Below are 26,142 nucleotides of genomic sequence, written 5' to 3' on the forward strand. Positions count from 1 at the left end.
CGGCCTCAGGCCTAGCTAGAAAAGTATAAAATCGGTGATGGGCCTCACCACTCTGAATTGCGACCCTGGGACGGCCTCCAACTGGCTGGCCTCCACCTCTAACGGTCTGACCTCCACCTCTAGCTGCCTGACCCCTACCTCTAGCTGGCTGAGCAGGCGGTGAAACAACTGGTGCTGGAACCATAGCACTAGAGCCCTGTTGCTGCATGCTGCTCTGAGACATGGGGCAGAATCTAGAAATGTGCCACGGATCACCACAAGTATAACAGGACCTCGATTATTGTGACTGCTGACCCGAACGAGCCGAATAACCGATGTAGTGACTCTAGAGTGGTGGTGCACTGATAGGAGCTGAATGTGTACTAAATGTTGGCTGCCCAGAGTAAGGCATAATAGAACCGTGACTCCCTGAAGCACCGGGAGATGCCTGGAGTGCTGAATGAAATGGTCTGGGAGGATGACCCTTACCAAAATTACCCTTGGCTCCGGACGAGGCACCACGGAAACCACCGAACTGACGAGGCTTCTTATCAGACCTCTGCCCTCTCTCCTGTGCAAGAACCATCTCGATCCTCCTCGTAACATTAGAAGCCGCCTGAAAGAAAATCTCACTTCCGGCTTCCTTGGCCATCTGAAGCCTGATAGGGTGAATGAGTCCCTCAATAAACCTCCTCACTCTCTCTCCCTCAGTGGGTAGTAAAAGGAGAGCATGACGAGCTAAATCCACAAAACGGGATTCATACTGAGTAACAGTCATACTGCCCTACTGTAGATGCTCAAATTGCTTGCGGTAATCCTCTCTCAATGTGATAGGGAGAAACTTCTCTAGAAATAGCCGTGAGAACTGTTCCCAGGTCAATACAGGCAATTCAACTGATCTGGTCAATGTATAATCTTTCCACCACCTCCTGGCGGAACCCGTCATCTGAAATACAGTAAAATCAACCCCATTGGTCTCAACTATACCCATGCTCTGCATCACCTCAAGGCAGCAGTCAAGATAATCCTGTGGGTCCTCAGAAGGTGTACCACTGAAGTGAACTGGAAAAATCTTAGTAAACTTATCCAGTCTCAATAAGCCCTCAGAAGACATGACGGGCTTATTATCGGTCTGTGCTGCAACAACTGGCTGAACTACCCCAACTGGCGTGGCTGCTGGAGCCTGATTCTAGGGAGCCATCTGCTCCGGAGCGGGAGTAGTGGGAGTTTGCGCTCCTCCCACACCTTGTGAGACGGCTGGTGCCACTGAAAATGTACCATTCTGGGCCACACTCCCCATAAGACTTACCAAATGGACTAGAGCGTCCTGAAGCACTGGAGTAGCTATAAATTCTTTCAGTATCTGAACTGGTCCAACCGGTATAGTCTGAATGGGAACCTCCTCCTGAAGATCCACCTGAGGTTCTACAACAGGTGTTGTTGCTCAAGCTCTAGATTGAGCTCTACCTCTGCCTCTGCCTCTAGCACGACCTCGGCCTCGACCTCTACCCCTGGCCATAGTTGTCACCGGGGGCTCTGGTCCCTGTCCGTCGGTAGATGTATTACATGTTCTTGCCATCTGCGTGAGAATAAGAATAGAATGGTTTAATTATCGATGATAGAATAAGATCGTATGACATGATAAGAAAGAAGTGATATTGTTCCTAAACTTCATAGCCTCTGAGAGATAAGTACAGACGTCTCCGTACCGATCCTTCAGACTCTACTAAGCTTGCTCGTGACTCGTGAGACCTATGTAACCTAGTGCTCTGATACCAACTGTCACGACCCGAAATTCCCACCTTCAGGACCGTGATGGCGCCTAAGATTTCACTTGCTAGGCAAACCAACGTTAGAATAATATTAGCCATTTTAAAACAATTTTAAACTAATTAATAACAAAAAAAATAAATGCTTGTCTAAAATATAGTGAATAATCCATAATAATAGCGATGTTTAAATACCATCTCGGAACTGGAGTCACAAGTGCACGAGCTTCTAGAATATTACAAATAAAGGTCTGAATCAAATTTAAGCTGTTTGAAATATAATACACAGCTGAGATACTATAAAAAGGGACTTCAGAACTGCGAATGCTGTGCAGTTATACCTCAAGTCTCCACTGGTAGCTGTATCCGGGCAAATCTACAGTACGCCGCTAGGACCAACTCTGAAATCTGCACAAGAAGTGAAGAGTGCAGTATCAGTACAACCGACCCCATGTACTGGTAAGTGCCGAGCCTAACCTCGACGAAGTAGTGGCAAAGCTATGACAAGACACGTATGTAAACCACATGTACAAGTATATACAAATACAAAGTAACAATAATACAATAAATAACAATTTATAAATTTGGGAGGGAACATGCGAATGGGAAGGATATAATAATTTCAGCAGGAGAAGTGTCACTTATCAGCCAATTAATTTATCAACAATAAAGTGAGCAAATGATAATATGGAAATGGAATGGTACCACCCTTCGTGCTTTTACTCTCATTTGACACAGCATCACCCTTTGTGCTTTTACACTCTCAAATGGTACGACAACACCCTTCGTGCTCTTACACTCACAAATGGCACGACAACACCCTTCATGCTTTTATACTCACAAATGACACGACAACACTCTTCGTGCTTTTACACTCTTCCTTATCATGAAAATAATAATATAAATTTGGAAGAGTTTTTTTTAGTGTGGGGATATACACTTATCAATCAATTCAATACCAAATACCGACTTCACCTTCCAAATATTCAACAATAATTAAATGAATAATAATTTCACGAATAATGATTAAATAATCAATAATAAAGTTAAGCAGGAATATCTTAATTAAATAGACAATTATTCACAATAAACAAATTCCACTCACATGTTTTGACTCAACCACAACGCATAAATACTTGTCACCTCACATATACGTTATACCCGCATATTAAATCATGTAGCAAATAGACAATTAAGTGCTACTCCCTCAAGTCAAGGTTAACCACGACACTTACCTCGCTTTGTAACAACATTCAAGAATCCAATAAACCTTTGCCTCGCAAATTCGTATCTGAAATCCTCAAATCTAGTCATAAACAATTCAATATACTCAATACAAATCGTAGGAATTAATTCCATATGAATTTACTAATTTTCTGGAATAAAATCCGAAATTCATCTAAAAATCAACAGTGGGGCCCACGTCTCGAATATCGAAAAAACTTACGAAATTCGAACACCCATTCCAAGATGAGTTCAACCATACAAAAATTACTAAATTCCGATGTCAAATGAGTCTTCAAATCTAAATTTTTCGTTTTTGGAAAGTTTTACAAAAATTTCACTTTCTTCCGTCTAAATCCAAAATTAATGATGAATATAGACATGGATTTATGAAATATAATCATTTTTGGTTATAGAACACTTACCCAATTCAAAGTCGTAAAAATTCCCTTCGGAATCGCCAAAATCCGAGACTCAAAACTCAAAATGAATAAAAATGGCTAAAACCTGATTTTATGTATTCTACCCAGTATTTTTGCATCTGCGGGCTATATTTTCGCACCTGCGGCCTCGCATTTGCGAGACAAAGCTCGCATTTGAGAGCAAGGCTGCCCAGCAGAGGACCACATCTGCAGACCTTCACGTCGCATATGCGATTATGCAGAAACGCGAAGGAAACCGCATAAGCGAGACCTCCGCATTTGTGGTCTCTCAGCCACAGAAGCGACCTCGCACCTGCGACCAAAATTGCGCATGTGCGACAGACCAGAACCAGACCTTCAATATTTACAAAAATGGTCCGAAACTCGTCCGAAACTCATCCGAGCCCCTCAGAACCTCGTCCAATTATACCAACCAGTCCTGTAACATAACACGGACTTACTCGGGGTCTCAAATCACATCAAATAACATTGAAATTACAATTCACACCTCGATTCGAACTTTTGAGTTTCAAACTTTTCAATTTACAAAACTTGTGCCGAAACATGTTAAATGAACCCGGAATGACTTCAAATTTTCGGAATCGGATTCCGACTCCGATATCAAAAAGTCAAATCCGTGGTCAAACGTTTGGAAATCTTTAGCCTTTAAATTACTAGTTTCAGTTAAATAGTCATAACTTGAGCTAGGGACCTCCAAATTAAATTCCGGACATGCCCAAGTCCCAAATCATGATACGGACCTACAGGAACTGTCAAAATTCCGTTTACTCAAAATGTTGACCAAAGTCAACTCAGTTGAGTTTTAAGGCTCTATTTTATATTTTAATCTATTTTTCACATAAAAACTTTTCGAAAAATTATACGGACTGTGCACGCAAGTCGAGGAATGATAAATAGTACTTTTCGAGGTATTAGATCACAGAAATATTTTTTAAATTTAAAGATGACCTTTTGGGTCATCACATTATGCGACCCGAGTAATGGTTCTGCGGTCGCGAAATTGACCGCAAAATTGCTTTCTTCTGCCAAAAGTTTTCATCAACTCCTCAGTGCGTTATTCAACTAAAAAAGTCTTTACCGCGTCGAGCTTACTACCTTCGTACACATTAATCTATCTCGGCATCACAAAACCTTAAATTCCTTCGTACACAATAATGGACTTAATTTTTTTCGTTCTCAAGTTATATTTTTCTGTAGTAGCAAGTAACCTACAATTATGGCTCACAAGGTCTGGGTAATTGTGTTTCCAAAATTACCACGACAATTGCTCCAAAATTAGGTATTGGACCTTGAAATTTGTTATTTTACAGAAAGACCTTAACCATCTTATGAAAGAGTTAGATAAGGAGGAATAACACGAGTTAGTTGACACTGCGAAATTAGGGATCAATGATTAATTAGTGATATATATTCTTACACTAATTTTTAATTACTAAGATTATTTGATTTAATGTAAAGATAGAGTTCAACAAGTATTTATCTAGTCAGATCGACTAGTAGGAATTGTCCACGCAGGAAGGTTAATTAGATTATTAGTGATGTTAAAACTTTTGTATGCCGGTTAATCTTGAAATAAAATTTGGAGAAATGGAACTAAAATGTTATCTAAATCGACTTGTTAAAAAATAGGTGCTTTTGAATGAAAGAGTTACAAGAAGCTGTAATCAACTTGCTGGCTTGGCTTTAGTTGTCACCACCCAAAATCTACCATAGGTCGTGATGGCATCTAATGCCGCCGTCATGTAAGTCAACTGTGATTTATTTATTTAATTACTCATTTTATTACTTTCGAGATCATAATCTCCATTAATTAAATAGATTAAAATGGAATTTACAGGGGTAAAATGATAATAATTACGTGATCTACAATAACGAACAACCAGTAGAAACCCCTAAAACCCGGTGTCATGAGTGCATGAGCAATTTATAAGGAGTGCAATAATAGGACAATTCTGTCCCGAATGTAATAAGACAGAATAAAATAAATAGTACAATGGAGACTCGGTGGACTGCGATGCGTAGCTTGGAATGCAGCTCACATAAAGTCTCCTCCACAGGTGCGCCTACGCGTCAAGGTGATCATCAAATGAACCAGTCAGATCCTGCACATTTACTGCAAAAGTGTAGCATGAGTACATAAATCAACGCGTACCTAGTAAGTATTTAGTCTAACCCCGAAGAAGTAGTGACGAGGGGTCGACATCGACACTTACTAAAGGTCCAATAAAGCAATAGAATAAAACATAAACAGATATGAGGTATACAAAAATGATGGGGTAATTCTGTAAGTTACAAATCTTCTGATTCCTTCTTTCAAAGCATAAATTCTAAATATTATATTCTACCTTAAAAGCTCAGAACATGCCAAGGGTCGATATCAAATAAATACGGAATACCATATAAATGCCGGGTATCGGTGAAAAGATTAGCTCGTAAATATTCGGACTACTAGTGATATAATGCACGATTCTGCCGAGGTCATTCGGCCCGATCCAGAATAATGTGTACACTGTCGAGGGTCGAGCGGCACGAATCATAGATGCATCTATATACTGCCTGTTGATACCCAATTTTGCCCTCATATTTTTCAAATGAGCATATATACTTTCAAAATATCGTTTTGTATCATTACTTAATTTACAAGACTTATACAAGTATTTTCTATAACTTTCCATAATTTTTTTTATAGTTTGAAAATTGATTTCTTTGCATTTAAAATACTTGATTATTTATTAATTACCCTTTCAAATTATTTTGTGATGACTTAATCACTCAAATTTGTTATTTACACTTACGTACATGTTTTAAAATATTTTACTTCATTTCACATAATTATATTTGTATTGTTTGAGCTATTTACATAATTTTACAATAATAACCTATATTCTATAAATAATTAAATTTATTATATTATGTATGCCAAAGTAGCATTTTTTTATTTTTATAATTGAGTTATTATTTTTAAATATTTTTACAGCATAAAAAGTATTTTTACCAATTATTAGACGTTATAATAATTTATTTTAAATTAATTTAAAAGGGTTTCAAGAGCTGGCCTAAAACAGGCCAATTTTTCGGACAAATGCAAGGCCTAAAACATTAAGCCCACCCCATCTCACCTCTCAGCATCCCAAACTAAACCCTCCTTTACATAACCGGTCATGACCCGTCAAGTAACCCGCCCCGCTTCCCTTTTTGATCCTAGCCGATGATCTCAAATGATCAACGGCCCATAATAAACCTACCCGTCTCTTTATATCCCTTCACCTAAAAACCCTAACCCATTTTTATCCACCTGCCACCTCTAAAATCCCTAGGACCTTACTCTCCTCTGAGAAGCCCTAACCGCCCCATCTCCAATCACTCTCCCATTGCGGCTAGACAATGGAATCTCCTTGTGATTCACCTTCCTTATTTGTGTTACCGCATCTGTATCTATGCGACAATGGTGTTACTTAGTACTTGCCTAAACTTGGCAAGTACTATCTCTCAGAATCGGGCCTGTTCAACTCAATCTTGGAGATTTGGACAAAATTTCGTCCATATACACGAAGAATAGCTTGATTCTTCATACCAGTTGGCTGATTTTGAGTTTTTAACCCCTAACTAAGGTTTGGAGTTTGATTTCTTTCCTTTCGGGTTGCTTTACTGATTTGCATGAGAGATTTTACTCTTTTTGTTCATGTTTACTTGATTTCTTTCCTTGTTTATCCGCCTGATTTTACCACTATATAAACCCCTCCCCTAATTCCCTTTGAACAGACTCTAATCGCTTAACAACTACTGTTATTCTCTCACTTTCACCTTCTATATTATTTTTTCTCTCTATTAACCTCTCTAATGCGAGCACTGCTCGGGGATCACTGAAGCTCATATGAACTCTGACGTACTAGGATCTGGGGTTCCCACTGTTGTCTTTCTTTTGCTATCGCTGCTGAGATTCTGAGTTACTCACTCTTTTGCTTGTTTATCTTCACAACTGGTTAGCAATCTTGACCCTTTATAGCCTTAACTATTACTCCTCTACTTGTTCATGTATGTGTATTCTGTATGCTAACACTGTTTGAATTTCTAGACAAGCATGCCTTAAGCTTCTTTGTTATTTGTGAACTCTCAACACTGTTGTATGCTTTATGTATTTCTATTATTTCGATGATGTTCTGCAGTTTCATGATCTCTAGTATCGAACTTGATAGGTTTGAATATGTGTAGTAGACCTTCACTCTGCGTATTTGATTCAAGTAGCTTCTGGCCTTCTTAAGTTTTGCATGATTGGTCATGCTCATGTTAGCCTTAATGTCATGTCCTTTGTTTGTTATGAGGTCACATTCATGCCTCAGATTTCTGGGATCTTTGTAAGAATTGTTTGCTCAGAATCTGCTTTAATGAATCTCCTCCTACTAATTTACTATTTCCTGCAAAGTAATTCTTGACTCTCCCATGTTATAGCATTGTCTTAATATGTAGCAAAGCATGTTTGTCTGTGATCGGTAACTTTGATGATTATATCCCTTGACATGTCAATCCTGCACTCTTAGCATTGATTCTAGGATAAATACCAATGTGTAGTTTGCTCTCATGTGAGGTCGACTGACATGAATCCCCATGTTTGCTTGTCCTGTTATTTTACCTATTATGAGTTCTTTAGAATCTTTGTGCTATAGTTAATATCTATCATGTTAAATTTCATGATCAACTAACTGATATGTTTGCCAAATTGTGCCCACTAGCATGTTGCTATGCTGTTTGCAACCACATTCTCATTAGGTTCTCATGTTAAAACTTTCATATAAAGACTGTACACTACCTGCTTCTTGATCATTATTCTACTAGACTATTATCTAAAGGTCTTTAGGTTGTTTCTGGATCATGCTTTACTTCAAAACTCTTTGAAATAGTTTGCTGTCCTATGATGCTCAACCTTGTCACTGTCAAACTATGTTTCTGGAATTACAAAGCATAAGCTTGCCTCATATGTGTCTTGTGTGCCTTTCCATTTAGCATGATCCTATTTATATGTCTTGGCTAGAGTTGTTGATGGTCAAAGCTCTAAGAACTAAGTATTTAAGTTGTTTTATGAGTATTGTGTTACATGCATAGCTAAACTTAGCATTCATTTGGGTCAGTAAGTTATTCATTGGGCTTGGAAATGGGCCATGTTTGTTGTTTTACTTGGGCACTGGATTCAGGTGCACCCTAGTTGTCTTATGAGCCTGTGGTTTGGGCCTGCTAGTTGTCCGGAGAGTAAGACAATTGAAGGCCTGGGATATCTCAGGGTTATTTTTGTATTGGGCCTGTAATTGCTTTAGTGGGCTTGTATTCGTTTAAGCCTATATTTTGTTATTTTCAAGTATTTATTATTTCATTCTTGGGCCTGTAATAATTTGTAAACGAATAATGGGGGTATTAATAAAAGGGGGCTGGGGAATTCTAATATTTGCATGAAAGGGTAAAAAACTTGCCTATAGGATCTGTGTGTTATATTTGTTGTTTCGTTCAACATACCTTGCTTATTATCTTATTTGGTCTGTCACACACTAATAGAGATCATGCCTATAGGGAGTTATGCATACCTCACTTGCATATTATTCAAAAACGTGCATTCCTATATTACTATTGTACATTTGGACAACATGCCTATAGGATGCATAACTATGACCTAGATGCCATGCCTATAGGACTTCAAATAATCAATTGGACAATTGCTTCTATTATTTTAAGTGTACTGCCTACCTAGAAATCATGACTATAGGATTCTAATCTTTTAATCGAATATTTCGTTGTTCTCATTACACTTCCCCGCCTAGATGACATGTCTATAGGAATAAACTGTTATAAAATCAAGCCCAATTGTCAATCGTTATAAGACCTGCCTATAGGATGCTTATCGACGACTTCATTGCCTATTTACACAAATGATTAGATATCATGTCTATAGGACTTGCAACGCTCCAATTTGTTTATACATCAGCCAAGTAATTATAGCACTGCCTTTAATAATGGAATCTAGAATCACCTAGAAATCATGTCTATAAACTTAACGATTCCAATATGTCTTTATGTTATATGTTGCCTAATCAGAAATCTATTTGCATGCTTTTCATGCTTATGTGTGGAGGTTACTTGAGCCTTTTATTGCAAGTATATGCAGTCCTATCTGTTTTTGCTTATCGCCTAGTTTTATCAATTGAGCAACTGAGTTGTGTCTAGAACTACCAAATAGTAGGTCCAAAGCCTCCTGGACCTTAGGCATGGGACGGGTAGCGCACGCATAAGGCACGACCTAGAATTGAATTAGAATGCTTTTAGGTAAACAACTTCAACATAGTAATCGGGTAGCTGGAGATTATAGTCTGTGTCCGCTGAAAAATATGAGCAACTCCTACCTAAGGGAAGTTGCAGAGTATTATTTATGTTGCACGGGGTGATCCTTTAGGCTAAAAATCTTAGTACCCCTCATTTCCCTTTATACTTGCTAAAGGATTTAGTTATAGGCCGTAATCCTTGTGATCTTTAAGACTTGTATCAATTATTCATATAGTTTCACGATATATTTTTATATTGGTGTTTGTCATAATAAGACTTTCAACTTTCATATCTTTGTTTACTCACCTAGTTTGATCACATAATTCATATAGTTTAAAGTTCGGTCGGGACCCACAGTTGTGGACCTCGAAGAGCGCCTAACACCTTCTCTTTGAGATAATTTGAGCCCTTACCCGGTCTTTGGTGGTGTTGACTAGTCAAACAGAGTTATTGTAACGACCCGACTAGTCGTTTTGAGCATTTACACTTTGCTCGGTTGTTTGAGGGCATGAGTATCTCCGTAAGATGTAATATAATTTATGTGGATCGTCGGTTTTGGTTTTTAGATTATTCAGAATTGATTTGAAAGAATGATTCTCAGCTAGAAGCTTTAAATTTGAAAGAGTCGACCAAGTTTGGCTTCTTGTGAATTTAAACCCGGAACGGAGTTTTGATTATTCCATTAGCTCCGTTGGGTGATTTCGGACTTAGGAGCAAGTCCGGATTGTGATTCAGAGGTCCGTAGTAGAATTTGGCTCAAAATGGCGAAAGTTGAAATTTTAAAATATTTGACCGGGAGTGGACTTTTTTATATCGGATTCGGATTGTGATTCCGGGAATTTGGAATAGCTTCGTTATGTTATTTGGGACTTGTGCACAAAATTTGAAGTCATTCCGGATTGATGCTATGTTTCGACACGAGTTATTGAATTTGAAAGTTCAAAGTTCATAGATTTCGATTTGAGGTGTGGTTCATCGATTTGATATTGTTATGTGTGTTTTGAGGCCTCGAGTAGGTTCGTATTGGAACTTGTTGGTATATTCGGACGGGGTCCCGAGAGTCTCGGGCGTGTTTTAGATTGATTTCGGATCATTTTCTTCAATGTTGCTATTGCTGGATCTGGTGTGACCGCACCTGCGGCTGGTTTGCACAGGTGCGCGGGTCGCAGAAGCGACAAAGGGGTCACATGAGCGGAAATATTGCTGGGAGCAGGGTTCCGCAAAAACGGAGATTGCTTCGCATCTATGAAGGCGTAGATGCGGTGAGTTGAGCGCATGAGTAGATTGGAAACGCAGAAGCGACAAGTGGGCGTGCACCTGCGTTTGCGCAGATGCGGGTATTTTACTGCAGGTGCGAAGGCAGACCTCCAGTGCTTCTCCACAGAAGCATGTTTTTGGTCGCAAATGCGACGCCGCAGAAGCGGCTAATGTGCCGCATGTGCGAAAGTGCTGGGCAGAATGATGAATACAAGGGTTCGCGATTTTGGCTTCATTTTAACATTTCCAAGCTCGGATTGAGGCGATTCTTGGAGCAATTTTCATCTTGTAGATTGGGGTAAGTGTTATCTACTCATTTTTGATCTTATATCATGAATCTACCTTCGTTTTTTGTAATTGGATTGTGCATTTTATAGAGGAAATTGTGGGTTTTGGCCTAAAGTTTCATAATATGAATTTTTGAGTTTTGAACATTGAATTGGAGTCGGATTTCAGTGAAACTAGTATGGTTGGACTCGTAATTGAATGGTTTGTTGGATTTTTATAAATTTTGTCGGGTTTCGAGATGCAGGCCTGGGATGGGCTCTTGGCCGATTTAGGGATTTTGATTCAAGATTTGATCTTTTCGATCGGGATTGGTCCCTTTAGCACTATTTGATGTATTTGAGTTGTTTTTGGTTAGTTTTTTGAGCTGTTTGGAGGTTGGAATGCACGAGATGGCATTTTGGAGCATCGCTTGGCTTGCTCTATGTTGGAATTGGCTTGTTCGATGTAAATGACTATTCTAATCTTAGTGCTGAGGGTATGAAACCCCGAAATACGTGTTATGTGATTTGTGTTGAGGTGACGCACATGCTAGGTAACGGGCGTGCGGGCATGCACCATGTGAATTGGGACTCTGTTGTTTCCATGGCACTGAATAGTGGCCCTATTTTGTTGATATCTGTGTTTTCACCATATGATAAAGTAATTGAGCTGTCAATCATGCTGGATATCATGTTTAGGCTTTATGCCGATATTGTTTGGACCCATAGTGGTCGTTTCTTATTGTCAACTCACTGATTTCATTGATATTTCGTACTCAGTCATATTCATGCATTCATACCATATCTCAGTCTCAGATATTATTTATTGACACATCATATCATTGTTGTCGGGCTAGTTTCATGATATTGTGAGCCCGTGAGTGAGACTGAAGAGATTGATGACTGAGTGAGGCCGATGGCCTGAGTGAGAGTGACATTTTAGGATTGGGCTGCATGCCGCAACATATTATATTGATTATATTTTATATGGATCGGGTTGCACGCTGCAACGAGCCTTTGCTCTCTCTCTCTCTCTCTCTCTCTCTCTCTCTATATATATATATATATATATATATATATATATATATATATATATATATTATTGGATCGCGTTGCACGCCGCAACAATATTGGATCGCGTTGCGCGCCGCAATAATATTGGATCGGGCTGCACGCCGCAACAATATAGCTCTTGGGCTGAAGGAGCCCCTCTGGAGTCTGCACACCCCCAGTGAGCACAGTCGACTATATATATGTGGATCGGATTGCACGCCGCAACAGGACTTATGGTCATATATGGATCGGGCTGCACGCCGCAACATGCATTGTACAACACTGAGTGATTGAATGTGCTGAGCCTTGAGCATAGTGAGAGAGAATGCGAGACAGTGAGATTGAGTACTCTGAGAGTGTGAGTACATGAGTTTATCTCTGAGATACATTGCATTGACATGCACACATGACATACAGGCATAGAGATGTATTTTTCTCATGTTGTACGGTATCACATCATTCATGATTTCTCACACATGTTGACAGATGGGCATAATGATGCATTTGTTTTACACTGGTTATCTAGAAAGAAAATGAAACATCTTATTTATTATGGAAAGGATTTTGGGAAAATTACTATTTTCAAACTTATTCATATTTTTGGTAACTCTGGTAAACGATTTGGGTTTTCATTGAAGTACTTGAAAGGCAGAACTATTTCAGAAATCATGTTTTTTGTTGAGCATTTGATTGTTGAGTTACTTCTGGTATTACTTGTTTTATGTTGTTATGAACTATTGTTGGTTATTGAAGTTGGGACCCGACCTTGGTACAAGCTCGTCACTACTTTCAACCTAAGGTTATGTTTGTTAGTTATTGAGTACATGGGATCGACTGTACTCATACTACACTTCTGCACCTTGCGTGCAGATGTTGGCTGCTAAACCTAGTACGGGCTGAAGCGTTATTAACGTAACAACCCGCTAAGATGAACCTTGTCCAAAGTCCGACAGGATTTCAACAATCCCAATGGACACTATCATATTATGTGCATTACTTGGAGAAAATGTGCCAACGTATTGATCCTTATTGTGTAAGTAGTCAAATCTGGAGGGGGAAAAAGATAACTTTATTTGTTTGCAGAAAATGAAGCATGAAATCCCCAGGTTCGGTATGGTCCAAAACATCCCACCCTTGCTACTTGACTGGTGGAAAGACCTTGCACCTTGCGACAAAAATCATGTAAGAAGAGTACTTGGTGACCTGCTATCCCTGCTAAACATTCAACCAAATAGAGAATTGATTGAGGCCGCTACCATGTTCTGGGATGAGAAGAGAGCTATTTTCCGATTTGGCAATATAGAAATGACTCCTCTCCTAGAAGAAATAAGAGGTTTTGCCAAGCTGCCATGGGATAGTCCGGGATTACTGGTACCAGAGAATCGCATTCTCCGCAATTTTCTGAAAATGATAGGTTTTAAAATGAATGACGAAATGCTCTGTCTAAAGAAATTATACATCCCTTTTGAATTCCTTTACGAGAATTATGGGCATATCAAGTCGTTTTGTCTTCATCATGATAAACTCGCCATTACTTCCTTGGGTTGGACGCACTGCCGGGTTTATATGTTCGTCGTCTGCTTCTTGGGATTGTTGATATTTCCAATGAAAGGAGAAATGATTCACACTCGCTTAGCTATGGTCGCCAGAACCTTCATGGAGGGCATCAAGGGACAAATTTATACCATCATCCCTATGATCTTAGATGAGATGTACCGCGCTTTAGATCGGTGCAAGTGGATATTTGGACACTTTGAGGGTTGCAATCTGTTACTACAAGTATGGGTGCTGGAACACTTTCAGAGAGGCGAATACCATCAAGAGCTTCTATGAAGGCCACTGAATGACTACATATCTAACCATCATCCAAAGAAAATGACATTTATCCCAGACAGGTTTGCACAGCCTGGAAATGCTGTAAGTTGGGTGCGTTTCTTCAGTAATCTGACAGACGAGCAGGTACATTGGATGTTTGAATAGTTTCCTAGCAGTGATTTCATCATCAGGTCAAGGGGGACTACTCATCTATTACTAATCGGGTTGCGAGGCATCTATCCTTATGCTCCCATAAGGGTAATGAGGCAAGCGGGAATAAAACAAGCCATACCTTGGGTTTCCAACATGGTCCAGTACAAGGTGGATTTCAAAGGGGATGTTATTCCGTTTAAGTTCGAGGCGCAACATATGTGGAACCAAAAGATCATTGTGGAAAGAGAAACCATTGAGCCAGACAGGTATCACACCGGTCATATGTACTACTATCTATCTAATAGTAAGAGGATGATGTAGCAGGGGACGTCAAGCTAGGAGTCAATTTAAAGGACATGATCATAGATAAGGTGGATGAGGCACAAGTTAAGTATAAGAGAATGCGAAAAAGAGTGTCTGAGTCTGAAGCAAAACATTTGGAACAACACAAAGTGAACATGGAGGTGATAAAAGAATGGATGGAGATTGCCACTAAGTCAACAAAAAGATTGGAATACTTGGAACAAGGATTGATGGAGCTCGAGGGTAGGATGAGAAAGAGGCTATCAGATTGCCAAGGCATAGAGAGCAGTGAAGGAGGACATTTAGCAAAATCTTACTTATTGTTGGATATGCGCGATCTAGGGAACCTGATTGATGGGGTCAAAAGAGCCATGCATGGAGAAGGTCCTTCAGGGACCAAGTAGACTAGGAAATGATGTTCTTTACTTCTTTCTAGCTTAGCTTTAGATTTCGATTGTAGTAAGGCTAGATGTCATTAGTAACTTTAGTATTATTGTCGATTTAGTAAAGGTTTGACTCATTTTTCGCATTAATGAAATGACGCAAATGTTGGCATCAATTTTCTCTAAGTCTGTGTGTCACTTAGGCCTACCTCAGGCACAATGAGGTCCCCAAATTAGTACGCGAATTATTGCATGACTTTGTGGAACATGTTTAAATATTGCAAACACTATTTTATTTCACCTTACTAACTTGATTAGCTTTTGCCTTTTCTTTTCTTTTTGGTTATTCCCATTTCCAAAGGTTGGTTCGTGCATACTGGTATCATCAACATACCACACCATATCTAGAGGTCCTCCACCTCCTCCTCCACCAAGTGACCCCAAAGGCAAAGGAAAAGAGAAAATGGATGATTTAAGTGGAATCAGGAAAGACAATGCTACTATAGCAGAAAACGTTGAAACTTCAGATGGCCGAAGTACTCCGGCACATAAAGAGTTGGTCTTACGTTTGGAGCAGAAAATCCTGGAACTGCAGGGCGAGCTTGAGTAGGTCTGGAAATTGGCAAACATTTCCCTTACTCTCAATGTTCCCGATATTAACCAGCAAAGTCCGACTACCCAGAACCAAACACCGCCGCAAAACACATAAAATCCTCTCGCACCACCAAATCCTCTCGCACCACACCAATATCCCGCACCTCCCCAGAACCTTAACCCACCACCAGTACCAACCCTTCAACAACACCACCATCATCCAACTCAATACCCACAAACCACTACTTATCACACTACCCAGAATGCACCACAGCCTACTCCCGATCCTCAACACTCGACCAATGACTACCCTTATAACCAAGTTCCAGGAATCCATCAAAGCAATCCGATATATGTGAAAACTTTACCCCACACCCCGCAGCAAACCCTATACATACCCGAATCATATGAGAAGGACCTGCTCATTAAAAACATGGCGGAGGAACTCAAGAAGCTCACTGGTAGAGTTCAGAGTGTTGAAGGTGATAAAGGCATTTGTGGTCTAAACTATGAGGACCTGTGTATTCAGCCGGATGTAGAACTGCCGCAGAGTTACAAACCTCCCAAGTTCGAAATGTTCAATGGAACCGGTGACCCAAAAGTGCATCTGAGAACGTATTGTGACAAGCTTGTAAGAGTAGATAAGAATGAACAAATCCGAATGAAACTGTTCATGCGAAGCCTCATGGGAGATGCCTTGTCTTGGTATATTAGTCAAAACCCAAAGAAGTGGGTTAATTGGGTGAGTATGGCATCAGACTTCATGGATAGATTCAGGTTCAACACGAAAAACGCACCAGATGTTTTCTACATTCAAAACCTCAAGAAGAATCCGACAGAAACCTTCCACGAGTATGCTACTCATTGGAGATCAAAAGCCGCAAAGGTAAGGCCAACACTTGAAGAGGAACAAATGAACAAGTTCTTTGTCAAAGCTCAAGATCCGTAGTATTACAAAAGGTTGATGATTATTGAAAATCACCAGTTCTCCGACGTCATCAAGTTAGGAGAAAGAATAGAAGAAGGACTTAAGAATTGGATGGTAACCAATTTCGAGGCACCGCAGGCCACAAATAAAGCTTTACAATCAGGAGGCATTTCGAAGAAGAAAGAAGTGGGTGCTGTAATGGTAGCCTAGGGCCCCAAGTCTTCCCTCACATACCAAACACCTCCACTCATATATCAACCCTCACCCCAAAGATACCAACACCCTGATACCACCTACCATAAATATAATACCCAACCTGCATATTACCATTTGCCTCTACCCGTCCGCCAAAACTACCCGAAGCCGCGTCCAAATTTTGACCACAGACCTCCTAGACAATATACCCCAATCGCTGAACCCATAGACCAATTATATGAGAGACTGAAGGCCGCTGGTTATGTTACTCCTATTCCTGATGTTGTTGTGCAAAACCCATCCCAATGGATCAACCCCAACAAAATATGTGCTTATCATTCAGGCATAAATGTTTATACCATTGAGGAGTGTGCCACGTTGAAAGACAAGATTCAGACGCTGATCGACACTAAGGTCACTCAGGCAAAGGAAGCTGCACCAAATGTTCGTAACAACTCTCTCCTGGATCTTAAAGGTGAGGGAGTGAATGTGATAGAAACTAATGAAGAATGGGATTAGGAAGGGTCCATCGGACTCATCCGAGAGGGGGACATTCCAAAAACATCTCCAGTCAACCTCATGCCAGTTGTGGTACAAACCCAAGCACCATTTGAAGTTGAGGTAGCCACACCCTTTACTGTGATGGTAGCTGCCATGCCATATTACAAGTCTAATGCCATTCCATGGGATTATGTTGCGGAAGCGAAGAGAAAGGGAAAAGCAAAAATGGAGCACGGCGCAAGGTATGACTAGAATTGGTAGAGTTTATAAACCTGAGAATCTGGGAGGAACAAGCAAATAAGCTGCACCTAAGCCACCTGCTGTCGAGACCGGCACTGATGATCTTTGGAGAAAGGTACAAGCGAGAGAGTAGTCTATTGTCGACTACTTGAACAAAACTCCCGCTCAGATATCCATCTTGTCACTGCTGCAAAACTCAGATGCGCACATAAATACTTTGATGAAGGTGTTAAGTGAAGCTTATGTACCCACCAACATCACTAGTGGAGAGATGGCTAACATGGTCGGACATGTATTGGAAAGTCAAAAAATCACTTTCCATGAAGATGAATTACCTCCAGAAGAACTGATTCACAACAGGGCGTTACACATCACGGTGCAATTTGAAGATAAGTTCATTGCCAGGGTCTTTATAGATGGAGGTTCAAATATCAACATATGTCCATTGACCACTCTAAAAAGACTAGGTAAATGCTTGCACGAGATACGAATGAGAAGCATGAATGTGAAGGCATTTGATGGATCTTAGAGAGCCACCATTGGAGAAATCAACCTCAGTCTACAGATGGACCCGACTTGGTTTGATGTTGAGTTCCAAGTGCTAGATATATCTGCTACTTATAACCTATGGTTGGGACGATCATGGATACATGCCTCCAGCGCAGTGGCTTCAATGCTGCATCAAGCTGTGAAGTTTGAGTGGAATCATCAGGAAGTGATCATCCATGGAGATGGAAGTAACCCCACCTATACTAATCAAATCGTTTCGGTCATTGAAAACAGAAAGAAGCTGGGTGGAGAAACATACTATCACATTGAACGAGTCAACGCAATTGAAAAGGACCGATGGTGGAGCAACAAGATAGAAAACATACTGCTATGGACGGGGTATGAACCCGGCAAGGGTCTCGGCAAAAATCTTCAAGGGATCACCAAACCTGTACAACCACAATACCATGGTACGACTTTTGGACTCGGATACGAATACATATGGCAAGAATACCAGGATTGGTCACCACCATGGCGTGCTCCTTATTATCCACTAGTACAACCGGTACCACCTCTGCACCAGGCATTCCATCAAACTGACATGATGTGGGGATATGAGGAAGATGGGGTTTTGGCTGGCATGAGGAAGCTGTTTCTAGATGAAGAAGACATGGACTGTAGTGCAATTGTTGAGGAGGAGAAGTAGGAAGACCTTACCATTCAGACCATAGACCGCTGTTGTTGAGGAGGAGAAGTAGGAAGACCTTACCATTCAGACTGTAGTGCAATTGTTGAGAAGTAGGAAGACCTTACCATCAAGAACTGGACCGCTGCACCATCCCGGGCCCGTCGAGTTCCTAGGTAGCCTGGCAAATTAGCATGAATTATTTTAAAATAGTTTTGAGCATTTGAGATATTTTTCAGTATTTTGTTTTTAAATAATTACTCGAGCCATCGAGCCGCACTTGTTGACGTTTTAAAAGTTTTATTAATGCATTATTGCTTTTATATTTATTATTATCTTTTATATTTCTTTTCAGAATAATTATTACATATCCTGATGAACCTACGACTGTGATATGTAATAAGACAACGCAACATAAGGACAGTGTTCAGAGGATCAGGAAGATGATATAATACCCGAGGAAACCATCCGAGAAGTAGAAAACGTTGAGAACAAGCCAAATTCTAATTTGGAAGAAACTGAGGCCGTTAACTTAGGGGATTCCGAAATGGTCAAGGAAACACGTATAAGCATTCATCTATCACCGTCAGAGAAGCAAGAGTATATCATATTCCTAAAAGAATATAAAGGCATCTTTGCATGGTCCTACGATGATATGACTGGTTTAAGCACATCCATAGTAGCTCACAAGCTACTTACCAATCCCATGTGTCCACCGGTGAAGCAAAAGCTAAGAAAGTTTAAGCCGGATATGAGTTTGAAGATAAAAAAGGAGGTCACCAAGCAAATCAAAGACAAGGTTCTCCGAGTGGTCGAATACCCGACTTGGTTGGCCAACATTGTGCCAGTCCCAAAGAAAGATGGAAAAGTTAGAGTATTTGTTGATTACCGAGACCTGAACAGGGCAAGTCCCAAAGATGATTTCCCGTTGCCCAACATACACATACTGATTGACAACTGTGCCAAGAATGAACTCCAATACTTTGTGGATTGCTTTGCGGGATACCATCAGATCTGGATGGATGAAGAGGATGCCGAGAAGATAGCCTTCATCACACATGGGGAATATACTGTTACAAAATGATGTCGTTTGGCCTGAAGAATGCCGGAGCCACCTACATGAGAGCCATGACAACCATCTTCCACGATATGATACACAAGGAAATAGAGGTGTACGTGGATAGCATTATCATCAAATCTAAAAGGAGTTCGGATCACATAGTAGACTTGAAGAAATTTTTTGACCGGCTTCAAAAATACAATTTGAAGTTGAATCCGGCAAAATGTGCCTTCGGAGTCCCTACTGGAAAGTTGTTAGGATTCATCATCAGTTGCCGAGGTATTGAGTTAGACCCATCAAAAATCAAAGCTATCCGGGACTTTCCGCCTCCAAAGAATAAGAAAGATGTGATGAGTTTTTTAGGGTGACTCAATTACATCAGCCGCTTCATAGCGCAATCAACCGTGATATGTGAGCCAATCTTCATAACGCTAGGGAAAGATGCCGCGACAAGATGGACTGAAGAATGCCAGAAAGCCTTCGACAAAATCAAGGAGTATTTATCTAAACCACCTGTTCTGGTCCCACCAGAACCGGGGAGACCTCTTCTGCTTTATTTGTCCATGTTAGATGGGGCTTTCGGTTGCGTTTTGGGACAATATGATGAAACGGGAAGGAAGGAGCAAGCAATATATTATCTGAGCAAGAAATTCACGCCTTATAAAGCCCAGTACTCTTTGGTGGAACGCACCTGCTGTGCTTTGACATGGATAGCTCAGAAGTTGGGGAATTATTTATGTGCATACACTACATATCTCATATCAAGGATGGATCCGCTAAAATACATCTTTCAGAAACCCATGCCTACAGGTAAGTCAAAGTGGCAAATATTGCTGAGTGAGTTCGACATCGTCTATGTAACTCAAAAGGCAGTCAAAGGACAATCATTGACAGATCACTTGGCAGAAAATCCCGTAGGCAGAGAATACGAACTATTGAAAACATATTTTCCCAATGAGGAGGTGTCATTTGTAGGAGAAGATGTCACCGAGGCGTATGATGGTTGGAGGATGTTCTTTGATGGAGCAGCAAACTTCAAAGGAGTAGGTATCAGAGCTGTCTTAGTATCAGAAACCGGTCAACACTATCCAGTATCCGCAAAACTCGGGTTTTCATGCATAAACAACATGGCAGAATATGAGGCATGCATCCTGGGACCCAGATTGTCCATTGACATGAACGTTCAGGAACTGCTAGTAATGGGAGATTCAGATCTTTGGGTGCACCAAGTTCTAGGGGAATGGGCTACGAAGAACACCAAAATATTGCCATATTTTCACTATGTACAAGAGCTGATCAAGAGGTTCACAAAGATATAATTCAAACATGTTCCGAGGATTCAGAATGAGTTTGCAGATGCATTAGCCACTTTGTCTTCCATGATACAACACCTAGATAAGAATTTCATCGATCCTATCCCAATAGGAATTCATAAGCAGTCAACTTATTATGCTCATGTTGAAGAAGAGATTGACGGAAACCCGTGGTTCCACGACATCAAGAAGTACTTGGAAAAATAAGAATAACCAGAGAGCGCTACCCACACTTAGAAGCGCACGCTTCGCAGATTAGCCAACCATTTTTTTCAAAGTGGAGGAATTCCGTATAGAAGGACTCGTGACCTGGGATTACTGCAATGTGTCGACGCCAAGGAGGCATCCAGATTGCTCGAGGAAATACATACCGGAACTTGTGGACCGCACATGAATAGTTTCATTTTAGCCAAGAAGATACTAAGAGCAGGATATTTCTGGATGACTATGGAAACAAACTATATCAAGTACGTTCAAAAGTGTCACCAATGCCAGATACATGCTGACATGATATGAGTACCACCCAACGAACTTAATGCAACAAGTTCACCCTGGACTTTCTCCACTTAATGCAACAAGTTCACCCTGGACTTTCTCCACTTAATGTATGGATGTCATCGGACCAATCGAACCCACTACCTCAAACAGACATAGGTTCATTTTGGTGGCCATAGAATACTTCACAAAATGGGTTGAAGCTGCATCTTATAAAGTTATAACTAAGAAGGTTGTAGCGGATTTTGTTCAGGACCACATTGTTTGATGATTTGGAGTACCAGAGTCAATCATTATTGACAATGCCGCCAATCTCAACAACGATCTGATGAAAGCCATGTGTGAAACATTCAAGATCAAGCATAGGAATTCCACATCATACATGCCGCAAATGAACGGAGCAGTAGAAGCCGCCAACAAGAACATCAAGAAGATATTGAGGAAAATGGTGGACAATTAAAAACAATGGCACGAGAAGCTATTATTTGCTTTACTTGGGTATCGCACCACAGTTCGCACATCAACTAGGGCAACTCCCTACCTACTGGTTTATCGTACTGAAGTCGTTATTCCCGCCAAAGTGGAAATTCCTTCTTTAAGAATCATACAAGAAGCCGAGCTCAGCGATGCGGAATGGGTATGAAGCCGGTATGAACAATTAGCTCTCAGTGATAGAAAAAGAATGAATGCAGTGTGTCACGGTCAACTCTACCAGAACAGGATGGCAAGAGCTTTCAACAAAAAGTTCAGGTCAAGGCAATTCACACCGGGGTATTTGGTGTTGAAACGAATCTTTCTACATCAGGATAAAGCAAAGGGGAAATTCTCACCCAACTGGCAAGGCCCTTATATGGTTCATCGGGTATTGACATGAGGAGCACTTATACTTGCAGAAATAGACGGAGAGATTTGGCCAAAACCTATCAATTCATACGCAGTCAAGAGATACTATGTTTAAGATTATGTTTGCACTTTATATTTGATGTAACTGAACTACGCTTAACCTGATTCCCGTTTAAGAGTGGATACGTAAGCAGCCCCGTGGGTTCGGTCACATCATAATAAAATCTTCATTTCCCCTATGGTCAAAAACTGGGGCAAGATCTCGAGTTTGCCCGATCTCATCACGTTTGGAACCGCCAAGGAATGGGTTACCGGAAGTATGCATTTTAACTGGGACAAAATTTTGAGGAGTATCCTTAAAATTCCGAATCAAGGAGGTTGTGATATCTCAAAATGTTTCACAGTCATCAGTTCATCAAATTATTTGATCTCGTGCATTACCACATATTTCAAATAACTATATTTTTACAAATAATTTGTCAAATGCATGCATGTTTTTCAAATTTTTGTTTCTATGGCATCCACACGTTACCCAGGGTGACTCAAGTAGGACCTCAAGACAAGAGCAAAGGTGAAGCAAGGAATCAAGAGCACCAACTAACCATGCCCCCACAAAACTCACGATTTTTCTTTGGATGCAGGCACAATGAACATAACAGGAACTTTCATAAATATATACACACAACAAGATCACTATCTTCATAACAACAAGAATTGCCAAACACAAACACATCAAGCTAAGAAATGCTTTATCTTCTCACATTTAGTCATTGATTTTTTGCATAGGGCTAAGCACTTCCCTTATCGTTGCATAGGGATAAACACTTCCCTCACCTTGCATGAGACTAAGCACTGTCTCCTTTCCTTGCCAGAGACTAAGAACTGTCTCCTTCCCTTGCATGAGGCTAAGCATTACCTCCATATTGCATAAGGCTAAGCACTGCCTTTCTTTGCATGTGGCTAAACACTGTCTCCTTCCCTTGAATGAGGCTAAGCATTGCCTCCACATTGCATAAGGCTAAGCACTGCTTTTCTTTGCATGAGGCTAAATATTGTCTCCTTCCCTTACATGAGGCTAATCATTGCCTCCACATTGCATAAGGCTAAGCACTGCCTTCCTTTGCATGAGACTAAACACTGTGTCCTTTCCTTGCGTGAGGCTAAGCATTGCCTCCATTATTGTATAAGGCTAAGTACTGCCTTTCTTTGCATGAGACTAAACACTGTCTCTATTCCTTGCATGGCGCTAAGCATTGCCTCCACATTGCATAAGGCTAAGCACTGCCTTTTTTTGCATGAGACTAAACACTGTCTCCATTCCTTGCATGAGTCTAAGCATTGCCTCCATTATTGCATAAGGCTAAGCACTGCCTTTCCTTGCCAGAGACTAATCACTGTCTCCTTTCCTTGCACGAGACTAAGCATTGTCTCCTTTTTTCGCATAGGGTTAAACACTGCCCTTATACAAGACTAAGCCTTATATTGTCTCGTCTTCGCATATGGCTAAGAATCACCTATTTTATATATAAAACAATCGATATCGCCCATATCTTTGCATTTCATGGGCTGAAACATCGCCACATTGTCCGAAGGCGTCATAGTCCAAAGGCACCATCCTCATAGCTTGAAGACACCATTTCATGGCCTGAGGATCTCTCAAAACTGCATATCATTATTCAAAGGCGTCATAGTCCAGAGGCACCATCTTCATGGCCCGAGGACACCATTCCATGGCCTGCGAATCCCTTACCATACTCGTCATGGCCCAGGACGTCATGGTCTAAGGATATCATCCTCATCATCCGAAGACAACTTTCATGGTCCATAGGGAATTTGCATCATGTTTAAATTTTTGCAATAACCCATATATATTTGCGTGCATCATGTTTTAAGTTTTGTAAGTAACTCGGAAGGTAACCGTTCTACAAACAAGAGCAATTATCGCTCCGGTTTTCATTCACAATGTTCACATCCTTCGACTACCTCAAACAGAACCGACAACCAGTAATTGACTGCTTTTACTCTATAACCATTCAAATATCTGCCTTGTGATACACCTGTAACGTCCAAATTCGCATTCATGACTCCACCTAAAATTATCCGTTACCCACGACAATATCGCATCCAAAAGATCCTTTTCAAAACATACAACCACCTTTATAACAACTCCATCGGTTTCGTTCACCGTTGGATGCAGAACTACACACGGCCTGAGTCCTGTAACACCGGGGATATGTAGGCAACTCAAGAACCAGGGTTCGACCCCCATTTTTTCAAACCACATCATTCGTCGCAAAATTGGTCATCATTTTATTTACCCGACAACTCTTTCATCATTCCCGAGTAAAGATGGGCAGCTGTTGATACCCAATTTTTCCCTCATATTATTCAAATGAGCATATATACTTTCAAAACATCATTTTGCATCATTACTTAATTTACAAGACTTATACAAGTATTTTCTATAACTTTCCATAAATTGTTTTAGAGCTTTAAAATTGATTTCTTTGCATTTAAACTACTTGATTATTTATTAATTATCTTTTCAAATTATTTTGTGATGACTTAATCACTCAAATTTTTTATTTACACCTACATACATGCTCTAAAATATTTTACTTCATTTCACATAATTATATTTGTATTTTGTGAGCTATTTACATAATTTTGCAATAATAACCTATATTCTAAAAATTATTGTATTTATTATATTATTTATTCCAAAGTAGCATTTTTTTATTTTTATAATGTTGAATTATTATTTTCAAATATTTTTACAGTATAATTTTTTTTTACAATTTATTAGACGTTTTAATAATTTATTTTAAATTAATTTTAAAGGGTTTCAAGAGTTGGCCCAAAACAGGCCAATATTTCGGACAAATTCAAGGCCAAAAACATTAAGCCCACCCCATCTCACCTCTCAGTAGCCCAAACCAAACCCTCCTTTACATAACCCGGTCGCGACCCGTGAAGTAACCCGCCTCACTTCCCCTTTTGATACTGGCCGTTGATCTCAAATGATCAACGACCCATAATAAACCTACTCATCTCTTTAGATTCCCTCACCCAAAAACCCTAACCCATTTTTATTCACATGCCGCCCCTAAAATACCTAGAACCTTCCTCTCCTCTGAGAAGCCCTATCCGCACCATCTCCAATCACTCTCCCATTCCGGCTAGACAATGAAATCTCCTTATAATTCACCTTTCTTATTTTTGTTACCGCATCAGTATCTATGCGACAATGGTGTTACTTAGTACTTGCCTAAACTTGACAAGTACTATCTCTCAGAATCGGGCCCGTTCAACTCAATCTTGGAGATTTGGATAAAATCTCGTCCATATACACGAAGAATAGCCTGATTCTTCATACCAGTTGGCCGATTTTGAGTTTTTAACCCCTAACTAGGGTTTGGAGTTTGATTTCTTTCCTTTTGGGTTGCTCTACTGATTTGCATGCGAGATTTTACTCTTTTTGTTCATGTTTACTTGATTTCTTTCCTTGTTTATCCGCCTGATTTTACCACTATATAAATCCCTCATCTAATTCCCTTTGAACAGACTCTAATTGCTTAATAACTACTGTTATTCTCTCACTTTCACCTTCTATATTATTTTAGCTCTCTTAACTGTGGCCGGCTGAAAGCCAAGGCCACCAGAATCTTTTCTATTAACCTCTCTAATGCGAGCACTGCTCGGGGCTCACTGAAGGTCATGTGAACTCTGACACACTAGGAACTGGGGTTCCCACTGTTGTCTTATTTTGCTATCGCTGCTGAGATTCTGAGTTACTCACTGTTTTGCTCGTTTATCTTCACAACTGGTTAGCAATCTTGACCCTTTAT

The sequence above is a fragment of the Nicotiana tomentosiformis genome, chromosome 2 (assembly GCF_000390325.3).
Source record: "Nicotiana tomentosiformis chromosome 2, ASM39032v3, whole genome shotgun sequence".
In the NCBI taxonomy this organism is placed as follows: Eukaryota; Viridiplantae; Streptophyta; class Magnoliopsida; order Solanales; family Solanaceae; genus Nicotiana; species Nicotiana tomentosiformis.